The following is an 18,458-nucleotide window of genomic DNA, read 5'->3' as shown; positions in this document are numbered from 1 at the left end:
TTCATGTTGAGTGAAGGAGAGAAGATTGTTTGTGCTCAAGAACTGCATGACTTGCAAGTGAATGCATTTCTCTAGGAGCTTAGATAAGGGAGAAAGAATAGCTATAGGCCGATAGTTATATCGAAGGAGATGACTTTATGGTCAAACTTAACAAGTGACAAAGATACACAGGTCTATATTAGTTACAGCACAATGGACCGACAGCTATGCAAATCGAACCCACCCAAGTCCCCCTCTAACTATACACACCAACTCAGAGATCGCACTACAGTGGAAAAAGGCAAAGTTGTGCTTTACGGCAAGTATTTACTTGCCCTTGGTAAATTCAGTGAATCACTGAAATTATTTTTGCTGAATAAGGGTCAAAGATCCAGTGTTCGCAGCAACTGCATTGCAATGACCTGATACAGACCCAGACACACATGGGATGGTACAAGATGCCCCCACATTAGTAAGGACAAGATCCAAGATGTTGTCCCCCAGTGGGTACTCTAATTGTTCAGGGTGTGTCTATCGACAAAGTCAGGAATCTCTGCACTTGTGTACTAGCGGTAGGTTAGGTTTCCCAGTCTATAAACGGACAGTTTAGATCACTTAGAAAAATGATACTGGGTTTAACACTGAGCGAGTCTAGTTCCTGTAGACAGGCATTGTGGCTTTCTTGGGTCATAGAAGGGGGCATGTGTTCCAGGCAGACAATTCTACAAGGGAAATTAGAAAAGTAAAGTGACATTATGCTCATACAAGGACAGCGAATGACAAGATAGCAAAATTATAAAGTGTATTCAATGGATGAACTTAGCTGGTACATGGAGCAACGGCTGTACTAAAAGCACAAAGTTCAGCATACATGAAACAATGGTTTAAAGACAGCTTGGACTGAAAACCAGCTACGAGCTCAACCCTCATCTTTCCTCAGAAAAATATAATCCAGCTAAAATATAATAGTGATTAATAAAGAAACAAATAAAACAGAAGGTTGAACGTGACAAGAGCTAGGTGAACATATAAGAAACTACTGAATACAGAATGCACAGCAGGCAAAGCAAACAAAGTCAAACTTCTGAAATCCAACTGGAGGCAGATTCAGTCCTTAATATAGAGAGAAATAGAAAAGGCTTATTTTATTTGACACTGCCCTGCAAGGACGTTTCTAATGACACTCCAATCACAGATGATGGCTGCTCATGTTTAACAAGCAAGAGATACAAACACAGCATTTCATCTTTGACTTATTCCTATTTAATACAAGTAATTTTTGCCTTGTGTATTTTCACTGCATTGTACTAGTGCTTAGATATAAGCACTGAAATACATTTGAGCTTAGCAATCATACTCCGGTTTAAAAACAAGATATGGTTCAAAACTGTTGTGTGGGTTAAAAAGACCACATTTCAACTCTACATGGGAGTAATATATTTGAGAAAATGGAAAGGCCATTATGTGCTGATGTACTTGACACCTTCATACAAAAGGTGACTACAACAAAAAAGGATGTTGGTTAGGCTCTGTAACTACTTTGTAAGAACTGTTCTCACACTGGGGCAAATGCACACAGTTTTCATCTAGACACGTTTCAAAACGCACTGGGGCAAATGCACACAGTTTTCATCTAGACATGTTTCAAAACTCCAAGTCAGAAAGAAAATGGTATGTTTCGGTGATACAACTATATGCCTTTGTATACAAAAATCCTTCTGTGAAACAGGTTTGATAACCACATTTTAAAACTGGCATACAATATCAGGTAACTCATGATTGCTGCAGACTGTAAACACTGTATATATAGCGCAACACCACATGCCACCTATTTCATTTTTTTCTCTCACTCGGTGTTACTAATCTTGATTAAGATACCACCAGTAAACATGTGAAATACAAGTATGTTACTATGATGCAAAGTTTAACACTACATTCTTCATGTCTGTGTCACAAGGTTATTACACCGTAACTGCTATTAACTGTTGTTTACATTGTAACTGTTAATGACCGACATTAACGTTTCTGTAAATCATCAAATCCGTTTTCAGTTTATGTTCACAGCTGAGCCTTGAAATGCAATCATTGGGCTCAGTGCTCTACCCAGTAAATACATTTAATCAAATAAATAAAACATATACTTTCTTCCATAATTTACAAATGCCAAGATTTACAGCATTTTATGGAACATTTTTAATTGTTTTTTTATTTGGTAATCAGATAAGCCCACTAGGAAAACTGTCCCTTTTCAAGGGAATGCAAAGGATACCTTCTAATTAAGTGATTTGCTTTTATATATATATATATATATATATATATATATATATATATATATATATATATGGAGCCTGAGGGAATAAAACCCAGGACAAGCTGGCTGCATGTTACCATCAAATCTTATTGAAATTTCCTGTATATGCTGCAGCCCTACCATTCACTTTAGTATAGTTTTCTATCATACACTGTCCATGCTGTTTACATCTAATCAGAACAAAAAACTGAATTGCAGTACAGCTGTGGACTCTGGTACAGACTGTGGCACTGCACCCCAACTATTAGCTACGGATTTATTACTTAATCCACTCATGATGTTTTCGCACCCGTTTATTATATAATTAGATATACACCTGTCCTGCATATGTGCAGGATACCTTAGTTTTCAAAAGATATTGAGTAATGAAAAAGTACCTGGGCAGAAGTTATAGTAATATACTCAAAGCAATGTAACAAAGTATTTTATGGCCTGGCAACACCAGACTGGCACGAGAAGGTATATATTACTTGCAGTACAGCAGTACTGACCGCTGTAACAGTACTACTGATAGTAGTGGTCAGGTGGTATGTGTTGGGCCAGCTGGCTTTGTATGATACCAAACACATTCTAGGTTCCTATTACGTTATTGAAAGCATGAAACATCGAACACTACAAGATCGAACTTGCATGTTCGATGTTTCATAATTTCGAATACATAAAAAAAAATTAAAAAAAACAACAAATAAACTGTTTTAAGCGGGGGGCAAGACCCCCTGCACCCCCCACACCCCCCGCTCTTTAAATATACCAACTCCGAGATCGTACTACAGTTCTTGGAGTTTGTATATTTAAAGAGCGGGGGGGTGTGGGGGGTGCATGGGGTCTTGCCCCCCTGCTTACAACAGCTATTTAACTGTTGACATTTTTGTTTTAGTTCGAATTGCTGAAACTTCGATTAACTGTGTTCGATGTTTACAGTTTCGAAGTTTCAGCAATTCGATAACGTAATAGGAACCCACACATTCTGATAGGTTCATAGGTTTGTATTAGGGTAACTGTCCTTGAGGGCTATTCAAACCTAGGTAATTACCCCATGTAAGCATCAAACCCTGCACCATTACAAGTAACCTTACATCAAGTCTGCATTTAAATCACAGGATGGCATACTTCTGGAAATACAGTACCCACTGTCACTGTTCTCTTAACTATAAATGTACATCATACTACTGCAGTATTTCTTTGAGAATTAGAGATGAGCAATTATGTTACGAAAAGTAAATGGGAGAGGGACTTTACTGGTGCACTGCTGTTGACCTGTACAACATACTGCAACAATATGATGTACTTTGCACTAGAAATGCAAGCTGCTATTATTGCTGTAAGCCAGGACTGTCCCTGCTCTTAATCCCAATATGTCCTGCAGGGGGAGAAATACCATTGCACTGCTAAAATAAAATATACCTGACCTTGTACGTTACTGCAGCATTATTTCATTGCTATATTATCCTGCAGTATAAAAATAAAAATAAAAAACATTATCTTCCAATTAGAAATTTTTGGATACCTGGCTTCTCACACCTGCAATAACAGTACGATAATACATGCATCACATTACCTCTGAGAAATGAGGACGGGGATGCATACTGAATCATATACCAACAGTACAACAGTTTAAGAGATGCTCAGAAAAAAGCATAAAAAGCAATGTTATGAAGGCAGTTTATGTTTCCCAGTTACTACCTTAAGAGGTACAAAATGTAAAACCTTCAATGAAAAGACGTGAGATGTGTGTGCGACACTACTTTGGTGCAATGCTAGTCGCATGGCCACATTTTCTCTTCACTCTGCTAGTCCCCATCTTACAGACTTTGGAATTGCACCACAGTTGCACAAAAGATATTCCACAGCAACATTAGTACTTACAGTGCCAAATCCATATTAAACGTAAAAGTAACGGAATGAGCTGCTCAGAGTAAGGTGCAAGTATGGCATCACATTACTAATGAACTGCGGTATATAACGGCCACGTGAGTATCGTGAAATAGCATATGATGGGTATGTAAGCTGTGTGCTCTACGCAGACACTACATATGTTGCAGTTATTGAAGGATGAAGAGGTATCTCTAAAATCAAACGTATTTACCTTAGACATTTAAATGTTATGTTGTGAATGGAGCTCGCTGATTACGCTCTGATAGTTGGAAAAAGACAAAGCAGTAAAGCCCCAGTATGGTGCACAACCTGACCTTAACAACCATTAAGCATACCCTGATAATGTTAAGGTTGGGTCTAGTGCTCGGCAGATTGATCTGACTGTACTCTCCAGCAAATGACAGCAGCAGCAAAACAAAGATTTGTTTCTGCCTACTGTCTGTGCCAGTAACGTGTCCCTAAGTTCCTCTAAAAGAAAACTTACTAGAATAACAGGATTTCTGTTAGCATGAAGTTTCTGAAGGATAAGAACTGTGAAATGTATGTTACTATTTAGTGACTTCAATCCCCAGTGGTTTGTCTGAAAACCACAGTTTTTATGAGGAATAAACCAAAAATATGAAGCAATAATCTGGACGTTCTGTGAAAATATGGACAGAGGAGAGGCATGAAAGGTAATTGTAAACATAACGGACAGCATTACAATGCCTTTCTGATAGTGTCCGTAAGCAATTTACGGCTTTGAAGGCATGTAAAACACTTCACAATTTCCCCCCCCTGTAACTAGTAATACATGGGGCAGATAAATCTCTGTGCACTACAAAGAATTTGATCACCTCACCGATCATACCCTTAAATTGTGTGTTCTCAAAATGGATGCCAAGATCAGCTCTCGAGCTTAGCCCACAGGGTGAATTTCTCAGCATCCATGTCTCAAACACATAAGAAGAAACTCAATCAGTGAGCTGAATAATCCTCTATGTTATTCACCACAGCATCCTAAAGTCCTCACCCACTGTCATAAACTACATGATTGAAAGTAAAACTGATTATAATCTCCTGGTCCTTTTTCACTGCTATATTCCCCTGGACTGTCACTTCTATCATACGTCTCCTCAATTTTCCCCACAAAATGCAAAACCATGTACTTCAAATTGTATAAAACACCAGCAGCCAATATGCCAACAGTGCAAACATCAGCAGATCTTGCTGGGCAGTGTTCCTACTCTTAATAACCACTGCACAAACATTACTGTGATTAAATTTTCTTCAATAAAATGAATCAGAGGAAGAATCACGGTATAAACAATATAAAAAACTTTAATACGGTTAGCACTTTCACATCACAGATGCTTCTTCAGACCATGAATAAAACAACATAAGCTAAAATCACTTTATATACTTTCCAAGTTCTAACAAGTTGCTGTTAGTTAATTAATTGCATCTATTTAACACTCAAGTTAAAGAAACAGCATATTAACGGGTAACTAGTCTGAGACATACTACAGCTTACTAACTCAAACAGCTTTATATATATATATATATATATATATATATATATATATATATATATATATATATAAAAACAAGTAGAGAATTTTTTAGTAGAAATGAATCAATATGAGCTGATTTTATAAACGTGTTGTTTTTAAGTAGGGCTTAATCGATGTTCTATCATTAAGCCATGGTTCTTTTTCTGCCTGTAGTTCAATAATCCATTTTAATTCTTTCAATTCTAGTTTATTTTTCATGTCACCCAGCCATAAATCTTGAAAAATACATTCAATGACTTTAAATTGAAAATTATGCATTCCCCCTGCAGAAATCACATGTTTAGCTGGGGCACTTCTATCTGGTTCATTATTCTTGATGGCAGTTAAGTGTTCTCTGACCCTCGCTCTTAATGAGCGAGTAGTCATCGCAACATAAAAGGAAGGGCAGCCTAAACATACAGCCAGGTATACTAAATTCCTTGTTTTACAGTTTGCCTTGACTCTGAATTCATACTTCCTATTTGTTACAGGATGTATAAAAAGCCTGTTATCACTCAAGACATCACAAACACTGCATTGCCCACATTTATTAAGACCACAGATCTCATCCTTGGGCTTTTTTGGTTGACAAAGTAACCTTTTGAGATTCTTCTTGTCTTTATAACAAAACTTTGGCTTTTGGCCTACTATCCTGGCTATCTCAGGGTCTGACCGCAGAATGGGCCAATTCTTATCAATCACATTTTGTACTTTTCTGACATTCCCAGCATATTCTAAATCAATACGAAGATTTTTAGCAGTATAATTTTCTTTAAATTGTTCAGGTGGGGTATCCTGAGTATTACTGATGTATGGTTTTGCTCTGCCCTCCCTCATGGATTTAACTTGCTGAATCCCAATATCTACCTCACTTCTCAAATATTTCCTCTGTAACAATTAATTTCTGAAAGTTCCCATATCCTGGTCAAAATGCTCCTCTTCCATATCTAACCTAGATATACATACGCATGGCCTGACCTTTTATAATATTCCTATAAGTACAGGTAGGATGCATACTGTCTCTACTCAGGACATTATTATTTATACATTCCTTTCTAAATAGTCTGGAAGATAACTTCCCATTAATGTCCTTGAATATAGTCACATCCAAAAAAGATATTTCAGTCGAGGAGACAGAATGAGTGAATCTCAAAAAATCAATAGTAGTATCTAGATATATAAAAATTCTTCTAACTCACTTTCTGTACCCCCCCCCCACACCAAAAGGGTGTCATCAACAAATCTCCTATATAACAGAATTTTATTAGCAAATGTCACGTGTTAAAACAAACTGTTCCTCCCAATAGGCAAGAACCATGTTGGCATAGCTATTGGCGGGTTCCTATTACGTGATCGAAGACACATTCTGTCGAATGCGTCTTGATCGACCGTAAAAGAACGAAAAGGCAAAATAGCGTAGCGGCTTTTAAGCAAATTCTTTCCCTGGGAAATAATTTGCTTGGCCGCTTCCGTTACTTTGCTGTTTTCGGCACTGTAGTGCAATCTCAGAATTGGTATATTTAAGTAGGGGGGGGGTGTGGGTGGCTCAGCCCCTACGTCGGGGGGGGGGGGGCGAAGTCTCCCACTTTATGTACTGTTTTAAAGTTTTTTTTGTTTGTTTTTTTTTTGGAACATGGGGTCGATTAATCATCGTTCGCTTATTTAGGCATTCGATGATGTAATATAGACACACTATTGGCACAATGTTATGCCCATAGCTACGCCAAACAATTGTAGATCGTACTTCTGCTCAAAAACGAAGATATTGTTTTCCAAAATTATTTCTATTAGCATACATAGAAAATTGATTCTTCTCATATCATAAGAGCTATGCAGGCTTAAATAAGTCTTAACTGTCTCCAACCCATATGTGTGGGGTATTACAGTAAAAGGTGAATTAATATCCATGGAGACCAGTAAACAATTATCAGGTTGTCCAAATGAACCACAAAAGGTCCTACCAATGTCAGACAAAAGTTGTTTTGTATCTTTCAATACATAGGATGAGGTACTATTGGTCTTAAATTATTTTCAACATATTTAGATATTGAATGTGTAACCCATCCTTGACCAGGCACTATCGGTCTAAATGGTGGGTTATATCTATCTTTGTGCAATTTTGGAAGGCCCTGAATGAGTGGCACAACAGGATTTGTAACAGTAAAAAAGTCCAACAAAGACTAAGAAATCAAACTACTTGCACAACAGTCATACAATTATTTAAATACCCGGCTGCAGTATAATTCTAAATCATTTAAACTGACTTGTCTGTATACTTTTTCATCTTTAAGCATTTCCTGTATAGAAGCAACATAATCTTCAGTATTAAAAACAGCAATTCCCCCACGTTTATTCACAGGATGAATAACAATAATTGCATCATTTCTTAGCTCAAGGAGAGCTGCCTGCTCTTCCTTACTTAAATTAAAAAATCTATACTTATTATTCTGACTTTTGGAACCAAGCATTTATTTCAGTTGTGTTTCACCAACATTGCAAAATACTTCTAATACCGGATTCATAGCCAGAACAAATAAGATGGGTTTTTTTAAAGTCATTAAAAAGTCCAGAATTATTACTGCCAAATAAAGATTTCAGCATAACACTATGTGCAAAATATCTTGTGTCCAATACAGTACTCACAAAGTCAATGTCTGAAGCTGGAATGAAAGTCAAACCTTGTTCAAGTATAGATTCCTGATGTTTGGTCAACATTTTGCTATAAAAGTTTACCACCAGCATTCTCACGTCGTCGCCATGTTCCACATTCTTTTCAAATCTCTTACTACCACCCCTTCTTGGGAAGGCAGCCTCCTCTTCCTCAGCCTGCTGCTGGACCAGCCCATTCGGGACAAATCCATTTTGTGAATTGGAGGGGGGGGGGCTGCATTAGTGTGGTTTGAACCATCTCCTTCTTTTTTACAGATTGAATGGCTGTAGAACTTTCATTTTGACTGTTACTGGTTAGAACATTTGAAATGTGTGGCATTTCTAAGACTTCTAATGCCTCTGTGGTGCTTGGAACATTGCATTCACCCCTTCTTAAGCTAGAATTGTTATTACATGCTACGCTAGCACTTGCAGTTTCCAAGCTCAGTGCCTGTGAGCCGGGAACATATAAATTTGCATTCATATTAGTGTTCTGTGCCTCTCTTACTTCATTGCTTTTCGGCCAAGTAAACACATGTCCATTTAAGAAATCCCTTAGATCTCCCTCTAGTTTTTTTCTTTTTCCGATTTATTAAATGCTGTTCATGTGCAGTAACATTCCTACATAAATTAGAAAGCAGTCTATCATACACACTCACTGGAACAATAGACCTCAGCTCTTCTTGTTTTCTTCTTATATCTCTCAGCAATAGATTCTCACTGGGCTTATGAAAATCAATTAAAAGGGCCATGTATTTGAAGCTAGTTTCAATATTCAACTTTTGCCAGCGTTTCAGCAATTCAAGAAAGGTATCTGCTGAAGCAGGCATTTTTAGGACTCTAAGGCCCCTTGGAATTACTTTATGGGAATTACATGCCTCAAAATAAACCTTTGCCATTTTAGTTGCTTAAAATTCAGCAAATCATGCTCCAACTCACGAATGAACTTATTAACAGTTCTTTCATCAAATGTTACTTGTTCACATCTCATTTCTTCAAAGGCTAATAATGGATTATTAATTTGCTGCAGCATCTTATCAAAACCAACTTGGGAGGCACTTACTTCTTTACATACATAGTCCAATTCAATGCTATTTCCTTCTGCCATGCTCCAGTGGACTAACACCAAAAATAATATCACAAAAGCAATGAAAGTCAATAGTGTAGCCAGTCTGAATTAACTCCCTCTCACACCAATGAATAAATTATCTTCAATAAAATGAATCAGAGGGAGAAACACGGCAGAAACAATATAAAAACTTTAATATGGTTAGCGCTTTCACATCACAGATGCCTCTCACACCATGAATAAAACAACATAAGCTAAAATCACTTTATATACTTTCCAAGTTCTAACAAATTGCTGTTAATTAATTGCATCTATTTAACACTCAAGTTAAAGAAACAGCATAGTAATAGGTATCTAGTCTGAGACGTACTACAGCTTACTAACTCAAACAGCTTTATACACAAGGCAAAATTTCAACACTGAAATAAAAACTAAATGAAAAAAAAAAAAATATATATATATATATATATATATAAACAAACAAGTACAACTTTTTTTTAGTAAAAATTAATCAATATGAGCTGATTTTATAGACGTCTTGTTTTTTTAAGTAGGGCTTAATCGATGTTCTATCATTAAGCCAATAAGCCCTGGTTCTTTTTCTGCCTGTAGCTCAATAATCCATTTTAATTCTCTCAATTCTAGTTTATTTTTCATGGCACCCAGCCTTAAATCTTGAAAAATACATTCAATGACTTTAAATTGAAAATTATGCATTCCCCCTGCACAAATCACGTTTAGCCAGGGCACTTCTATCTGGTTCATTATTCCTGATGGCAGTTAAGTGCTCTCTGACCCTCTCTCTTAATGAGCGAGTAGTCATCCCAACATAAAAGGAAGGGCGGCCTAAACATACAGCCAGGTATACTAAGTTCCTTGTTTTACAGTTTGCCTCAACTCTAAATTCATACTTCCTGTTTGTTACAGGATGTATAAAAATCCTGTTATCACTCAAGACATCACAGACACTGCATTGCCCACATTTATTAAGACCACAGATCTCATCCTTGAGCTTTTTTGGTTAAGATTTGCACTGGGTGTGATGAGGTTGGACAGGATTAAGAATAAGTATATTAGAGGGTCAGCCCAGGTTGGAAGGTTTGGAGACAAAGCCAGAGAGGCAACATTACACTGGTTTGGACATGTGCTGAGGAGGGATGCAGAGTATATTGGGAAAAAGATGCTAAGGATGAAGTGGCCAGGTAACAGGAAAAGAGGAAAGCTTAAGATAAGATTTATGGATGTGGTGAGAGAGGACATGCAGGTGGTTGGTGTGACAGAGCAAGATGCAGAGGACAGGAAGAAATGGAAACAGATGATCTGCTTTGGTGACCCCTAATGGGAGTAGCCAAAAGAAGAAGAAGAAGGACAGAAAATTAATTTTTTCCTTCTAATGTCTTGTTCAAGCACTCTTTTTTTTATTTCATTTCCTTTTAGTAGCTGCTATTGTTAGTCAACCAAGCCAATAATCCGTTTATTTAAGTTAACTATTTCATTGTCATAATGCGACCTTAAAAATTCAACAAAGACTAAATCTGCCTTTTCACAAATCATATCAGAGCTGTTCAAAAAGTGCCCATAAACAAACCATTGATTTACTGTTCACTCTTAAATCCTTAGGACATGTTTTACTGATGACATTGGTCAAAAAAAGCACTGCAACTTTTTAAGCCAAAACAATGCTGCTTCCAAGTTCATAGACGATTACTAGGCTAACAAGCCTAGCTATATTTATCCCAAGTTGCCCAATTGTCAATAGTTTAGCAAAGTTTGCAGAGGTATGAGTGTATGGAGATTAATAACGACTGCTCTGTCCATGAAAGTTTCAGCAGTAACAGGGAGGATGAGCTGGATTACTTGGAGATGAAATTGCAAATATTGCTGAATGCATATGGATCTCCAGGTCTAAATGGAGCAGTTCATAATTACATTCATAGATTAGTACTAGTCTAGTTGGCATTGTATGCCATTTTAAGCCTAACCAATTACCCCGTGTAAGAATCAAACCTTGCACCCTGCATCTGTAAGGTAAACACCTTAACCATTATACCAACCTTGTTTTGAAAGCTATCATTTTTAGTGAGTAGTCATATGATGAAATCACGTCTTTGTATGCAAGTGCTTTGTGAGTGGTATATTTATTCTGATGAAGATCTTGTAAGGTTGAAAGTGCTAAATCTTTGGTTTTATTAAAGTACAGCTTTTTCTAGTACTTAAGATGTTTTTTTTTTTACATCTTTGAAGCAGTTTGTTGATGTTGCTAATTTTAAATAAACAAATAAAAGAGACAAGAAGCTTATCCGAGTCCCACCTCTATACAGTACTAGTTAGTGGTCATTTGCATTCAGAAACTGTCTGACATAAATGCTCCTAATTTTACTCAAGATGGACACCATAAATATAGGCAGTGCTGTTCCTGGTGTTAAATTGTAAAAACTTGGAAAATATTGAGGAGATCTATCCTGTTAACTGTGTAAAAGCCATTCTCAGCACAAAAGTTTAGGCAGTGGTGGCTGGTGACTTCAAATCAAAGGGGGGGGGGCGGCAGGAGACAGCTGAATGGGTGGGGCCAATTGGAAGGGTGTGGCCAACTAGAAAGGGGTGGGGCTATGCTCAAAAACCACAAAAACTAGGACTTTAATTAAATACGCTGCCCTGGGTGCCTAACCATCATTATGAGAGTCCAATCAAGTCAAAATGAAGTGGAGAAGAAAAAAAAATATTTCAATGCATTGACTACATGACAGCTTACTTAATATCTAGATGGAAACAAAAAGGTTGTGTGGCATGAAAAAATACATTACTGGAATGCCAGTCAAAACCATGTATAAAAAAACAAGCAGTGCTCAATTCAAACCAATTCTCCTTGTACTGCAGTTCTAATTATAATTTATATTCAGTTTTACAAAAGTACCAAGTAACATGCTGTAAGTAGCAATCTCTGTGATATGACCCATTTGTAAAAATGTTTGTTATCCAAAAAAGACCTAGGGAAAACATGATCAAAGTAAAAAATGAACAGCGAACAAGAAATAAGCTCAAGATAAACTGCTTAAAGTATTACTGCACAGGTTATGGACCACATGATAGATTAGCATTCTGTTTAGTTTATGGTAAAGCCTCCAAAGATGACTGCAAGTCTCCAACAAATGCAATGAGCTTCTGAAAAATACTGTAATCCTGTCCTTTATTACAAATACTGTCATATGCATTTCAATATCTAAGGCTTATACGTTATCTAGTTATGTAAATATTCTCTGCATGGCAACAACAAAAAGGCTTTCAATGTTGATAATTCTTTAACAGTATGCTTATTAAAGCTTACTTGCATCTTACAATCTCAGACAGGCTTACCTGATGTTCAACATGCATCGTCAATATGCACTCTCCCAACCACACACACTTTTACCGAGGCAAATTTAATTTGCAGTTCATTAAAAATTTTTAAACTTCTAAAGCTTATAAATTTTAATCAAGTACAAATTTCTATGATAAAGTCAGCAGCATCACATAGCTCATCAAATTCAGTCTTCTTTCTGCAAATGAGAAGAAACCCATAAATGGAAACCTCTAGGACGTACTTTTCGAAGGAAAAAGAACCACACAAAAATCTCAACAGTACTACCACGAACAGTAAAAGCTGTCAATATTTGAATTACTGGTTTCCATTTCTTCTGTAACACACAATGCTTTCACCACAAGGGTTACTATCTTACTACAATACTAGTGATCCAAATAAGGCAGATATGCTTTATAAAATTGTAATGTTTTGTTTATTCTACCTTCCCAATTTAGGCTGATAAATTCCACCACCCCTTCTGTAAGTGGAACACGAAGGGAAGCACTAGACTACAATCAGCATACTACACGCACTGTTTTTTTTCTACGCAAGATGCATGCCAATTCTATATACAATGTCTTACATTACTTGAGAATCAGTATTGCATTGTGTGCTTTCCCCTCCCCACCCCATTATATACTGCTTTGTCTGCAGCTCTGGAGGGCAAAGGCAGACGTAAAATACAAAGTAGTAAGGAATTACACATTACTACAACTTCACTCCCTCTTGAGTGGGCTGAAGGAAAGCAATTAGTAAGCAGCTATACCTCTCAGCCACTTAGAGCAATATAATCTGGCCAACCCCGTAAATAAAAGTGGGACAAAGACCTAAAAATAGGGACAACATTTAAATATTGCTCTTACAAACTTAAAAAGTTGAAAAAAAGAACAGGTTTTGTATTACCATGCATTTCCTGAAGGATATGAAGTCTGAAACTAAAAACATCCGCACTTCAATTTTAAATGATTTACCACTATTTTGCCATAAACTCCAATTTTAAGAAAGATGGACCAAAAATGTGTGGCCAAAGTCTGGACATTCTGCAAAAATCTGTACAGTTGAGAGGTACAGTAAGCAACTCACTGGCGATATCACAGTTCCTTACAAAAAGGAGATACAAACATTAAGTATCGTATGAGGCCAAAGTCTAGACAGTCTGTGAAAATCTGTACAGTTGATAGGTACAGTAAGCAACTCACTGGCGATATCACAGTTCCTTACACAAAGAAGGAGACAAAAACGTCAAGTATCGCCTTAGCTTCGCCTGCAGTTACAAGGTGCAATTACGCCCACCTTTCCATACATTCAGAGTTTAATCATGTATGGCATAAAGCCTGAATGAGTGGAAGAATACATCTCCAGTCAGGTGAAAAAAAAAGGGGGGGGGGCACTCCAGTCAATCTCTCCCCCAACAAATGGCAAACCATCTTGTTTAAGGTTCTACATGATTCTCATAAAAGTCTACAGCTATCTGAAGACACACCAGTTTTCGGGCAAACCACCAAGTGTGCTTGTATTTTTTTGGAGTGGGGGGGTGGCGATTCATTTGGTTATTTAACTAACGTGGGGGGACTATGCACCCCACTTCCACCAGTTAAGGGTGTGGTTCAGTCACAGAAGACTTTAGAACTATTATTGCACATAAAACCTGTACTACCCATGGACAAAGCGTATTTGTGGTGCCTTGAAAGCACACCACTGTTAGTCGCTCAACTAGTAAGCAATAACTCTCCATTAGTAATACAGACATGACACTCATTACCAATGCAGACATAACACTCGTACTACACAGTAGCAAAAGAATGATCAGCCAATAGCATTGTCATCACAACAGCATAGCATAGCTATATAACCTAGAATTACGCACACCTTCGGTATCACGACATTAAATGGGCTGAAGGCAGAGAAAGTAATCCTGAATAGGGTGCCAACCCATTGTGGGATGCACGTGTATATATATACACACACACACACACGGACGAGCATGCATGTGCGAGCATGCACACAGACACACACACACAATATACATCCATGAACTTTCGAGGATCACTGGTTCACCTATATCAGTAGAAACTTTCCATGTTCTTGCTGTATTCATGTAGGTTTTGTTTGAGATGTGGGAGGAAACCAGAGCACCCAGTGAAAATCCACATGGACACAGTGAGAAAGTACAGTTGTGTACACTTAACATAAATGTAGATGTTCGAGTGTATTCACTGTTGCAGTCATTACATTTGGGTAATCCTGCTGGCAGGTTGCCCTCAGCCGGCCTGAATTCCAAAGTCTTGGGTCCTGCATCAGCTGCTGTTGCCCCCTCCCTGACGTCAGGTCGTCAGGGGTATAAAAGCAGCAGCTGACGCCATTTTCTTCAGTTTTTCTTGCCCCAGATGTCATGTGCCCCCAGAAAGGGTAGCCAAACTTTATACAAATACACCAATATAAATTTTACCTTCATCTATAAGCAAATACACCATATAAGTATTATAATTCAGAGAAGGAAAGGTAAGATTCAAAGGAAAAATGGGGGAAGGTGGGTGGGAAACCTGGACTGCAACAGTGAATACATTTGAACATCTACATTTATGGTAAGTGTACACAACTGTACTATGTTCTTCGTGTTTTACTGTTGCAGTCATTACATTTAGGTAGAGTCCCAAAGCTATGGTTGGGGGGCTGGTACTAGACAGCAGTAGGAGTGGCTAAGAGGCCCTGCAGAACTGCAGTGGCAAAGCCTGGATTTGGAATAGAGTGGCAGATGATAGTGCTTTGTAAAGGTGTGCACTGAACTCCAAGTAGCCGCCTCTAAAATGTCTCTGGTTGGTACTCCCCTGAGAAAGGCTGCTGAAGTGGCTGCAACTCTGGTGGAATGAGGCCTAATACCCTTAGGCACTAGTTTGCTATGGTTTAAGTAGCAAAAACGAATACAGTGTCCTAACCACTTAGAAATAGTCTGCTTTCAGATAGGCTTTCCTTGTGATCCTGCAGCATATATCACTAGTAATTGCTCTGTCTTCCTGAATGCTTTGGTTCTGTCCAAGTAGAATCTAAGCTGTCTGTGTATGTCCAAAGAATGCAGAATTCTCTCCCCTTTGTTCTGTGGATTTGGGTAAAAGGTAGGCAGATGGATGGCTTAGTTAAGCGCCACAGTGGACACTACTTTAGGCATAAATGTTGGGTTTGTCCTCAGGGAGACCCTGTCTGGATGAAAAATGATGAAAGGTTCCACAGCCATGAGTGCCTGTAGATCTGAAACTCACCTTGCTGAAGTGACTGCTAAGAGCAGCACTGTTTTCCAAGATAAAAACTTCATATCAGCAGTAGCCGCTGGCTCAGAAGGAGGTAGGGTGAGTTTTTCCAAGACATAGTTGAGGTCCCATGCAGGTATTGGTAGTCTCCTTGGGGGCCTTAAAGTTTTGGCTCCTCTGAGGTACTGCCTTAATAATGAATGAGAAAAAAGTGGTGGCTCTGTATTGTAATGAGCCGAAATGGCCAAGGCATGGATTTTAATTGATGAAAAAGATAGGCCTTTGTCCAGCATTTCTGTTAAGTATTGCAAAATCTGAGGAATATTTGGTACCGTTGTATCAGTTCCTTGTGCCTGGTTCCAGGCACAGAATTTCTTCCATTTTCCAGCATAAGACTTTCTAGTGCTAGGCCTTCTGGCTTTCAGAATGACATCCATCACAGCTTTACTGAGAGGTGTTTTTTGTATGACTACATTATCCGCCATGCTGCCAGGTTTAATGGCCTGAGTTGGTTGTGCATGATCTGATTGTTTTGCTGGGATAGAAGTTGAGGTATTTGAGGTAAGGGCCGAGCTGGGTATAGAGATATGTTCCTTAGTACTGGATACCAGTACTGGCGTGGCCAGTCTGGGGCAATCAGTATCATCTTTGGCTTCTCCTGCCTGACCTTTAAGAGCACCTTGGGGAGTAGAGGCAGTTGAGGAAAGGCATATACTGATAGGTTTTCCCAGCTGAAAAATAGGGCGTCCACTTTCCATGCTTGTCTGTGATAAGTCGTTGTGCAGAATCTTTTTAGTTGGTAATTGAGAGGGGAGGCAAATAGATCTATGTCTGGGCATCCCCATTTCTTTGTTATCATGCTGAAGACTTGTGGACCCCGTTTCCACTCGTGGGGATCCATGAGGTTTCTGCTTAGTTCGTCTGCCAGAGTATTTTCCTTTCCTGGCAGGAATTGTGCCTGCAGATGTACTTGGTAAGTCAAAGCTGTGTCCCACAAGGTCATGGCTAGTCTGCAAAGGGGGTAAGAATGTGTGCCACCCTGCTTGCTTATGTACCACATGACCGTGGTGTTGTCTGTCTAGCAGTAGTTGTCCCGGATGAAGTTGGTCCTTGAAGGCTGTCAGGGCATTTTGCACAGCTAACATCTCTTTCTGATTGATATGTAGATGCATTTGGTTTGAGACCATGTGCCCTGAATGCCTCTTCCTGCCATGTGGGCTCCCCAGGCATAGTCTGATGCATCTGTTAGTGTCTGCCTGGCTGGAGGTAATGTGAATGGTTGTCCCTTGTTCTGGTGACAAGCCTTTGCCCACCATCGAAACTCCTGTTGCAGGCAGGGGACGAGAGTAATGACTGCTTCCAGGCTGTGTGAATGTTGAGTCCAAACACTTTTTAGGTACCACTGAAGTTTCCTCATATGCAGTCTTGCATATGGAATTAGTAGGATGCAGGATGCCATGAATCCCAAAGCCTGCAGAATTTTTCTTGCAGATAACTGGGTCTTTCTTGCCAACATTTTGAAATAGGTAGTCAGTTGCCTTTGTTTGTCTGGCGTGAGATAAGCCATCTGGGCAGTTGTATTCAAGCTTGCACCCAGGAATGTAATCTCTTGTGGGTACTAGTTTTAATTTCTTTTTGTTGACTGCGTACCCTAGGCATGTTAGAAGTCTTTTCACGAACGCCAGATGTTGAATAAGAATATCCTTGTTCCCTGCTTGAATGAGGCAGTCGTCCAAGTAAGGGTATATTTGTATTCATCTTTGTCTGCAGAAGGCAATTACTGGTGCCAGGCACTATGTAAGGACCTTGGGCGCAGTAGATAAGCCAAAGGGCAGTGCAGAGAATTGGTAATGCATTGAACCTGCCTTGAATCTGAGGTATTATCTGTATGGTTGTCTGATTGGAACATGCAGGTATGCCTCTTTTAGGTCTAAAGTCACAAGCCAAGCATTCTTGCCCAGCATGGGCAGAAGCTGTTGCAAGGTCAATATTTTGAATTTTGGAATATCCAGGAAAGTATTCAGAATGGATAGATCCAGTATCGGCCTCCAGGCCTTGTCCTTTCTGGGTACCAAGAACAGTCTTGAGTAAAAACCTTGTCCCTGTTCTTGCTCTGGTACTTGTTGAATGGCCCCCATGTCCATGAAGGATGAGACTTGTTTTTGAGCCTCTGCCCATTGATTTTTTGGCAGATCTGGCCAGCCGTTTGCCTTTGGCAGAGTATGGAAACGGAACTTGTAGCCTTGTGACACTATAAATAAGATTTATTTCTATTTATTGTTGCAGCTTCATCAGAGACAATATTTGAACAAAAAAAACAGTAAAAAGTACTCTAAAACAGGAAGTGACATAAACCTACATGAGCAATTAAATCCTTTACACAGGATATTACAATTACCTGTCCTGGCATTATCCTTTTAGTGTAAGTGTGTGATTAAAACAGCAATAATTACAATCA

At 38.6% G+C, this 18,458-nt stretch overlaps 1 protein-coding gene across 4 annotated transcripts in view; it reads right to left on the bottom strand.

Annotated features, from left to right (window-relative positions):
• Positions 1–18,458, bottom strand: part of INPP5B (inositol polyphosphate-5-phosphatase B) — a 2,334,801-nt gene that overhangs the window by 739,483 nt on the left and 1,576,860 nt on the right. The gene's annotated exons all lie outside the window — the stretch shown is intronic.

This window comes from Protopterus annectens, chromosome 1.part1 (genome assembly GCF_019279795.1).
Source record: "Protopterus annectens isolate FY-2018-M chromosome 1.part1, PAN1.0, whole genome shotgun sequence".
In the NCBI taxonomy this organism is placed as follows: Eukaryota; Metazoa; Chordata; order Ceratodontiformes; family Protopteridae; genus Protopterus; species Protopterus annectens.
This window is presented reverse-complemented; position numbering and strand designations above follow the sequence as displayed.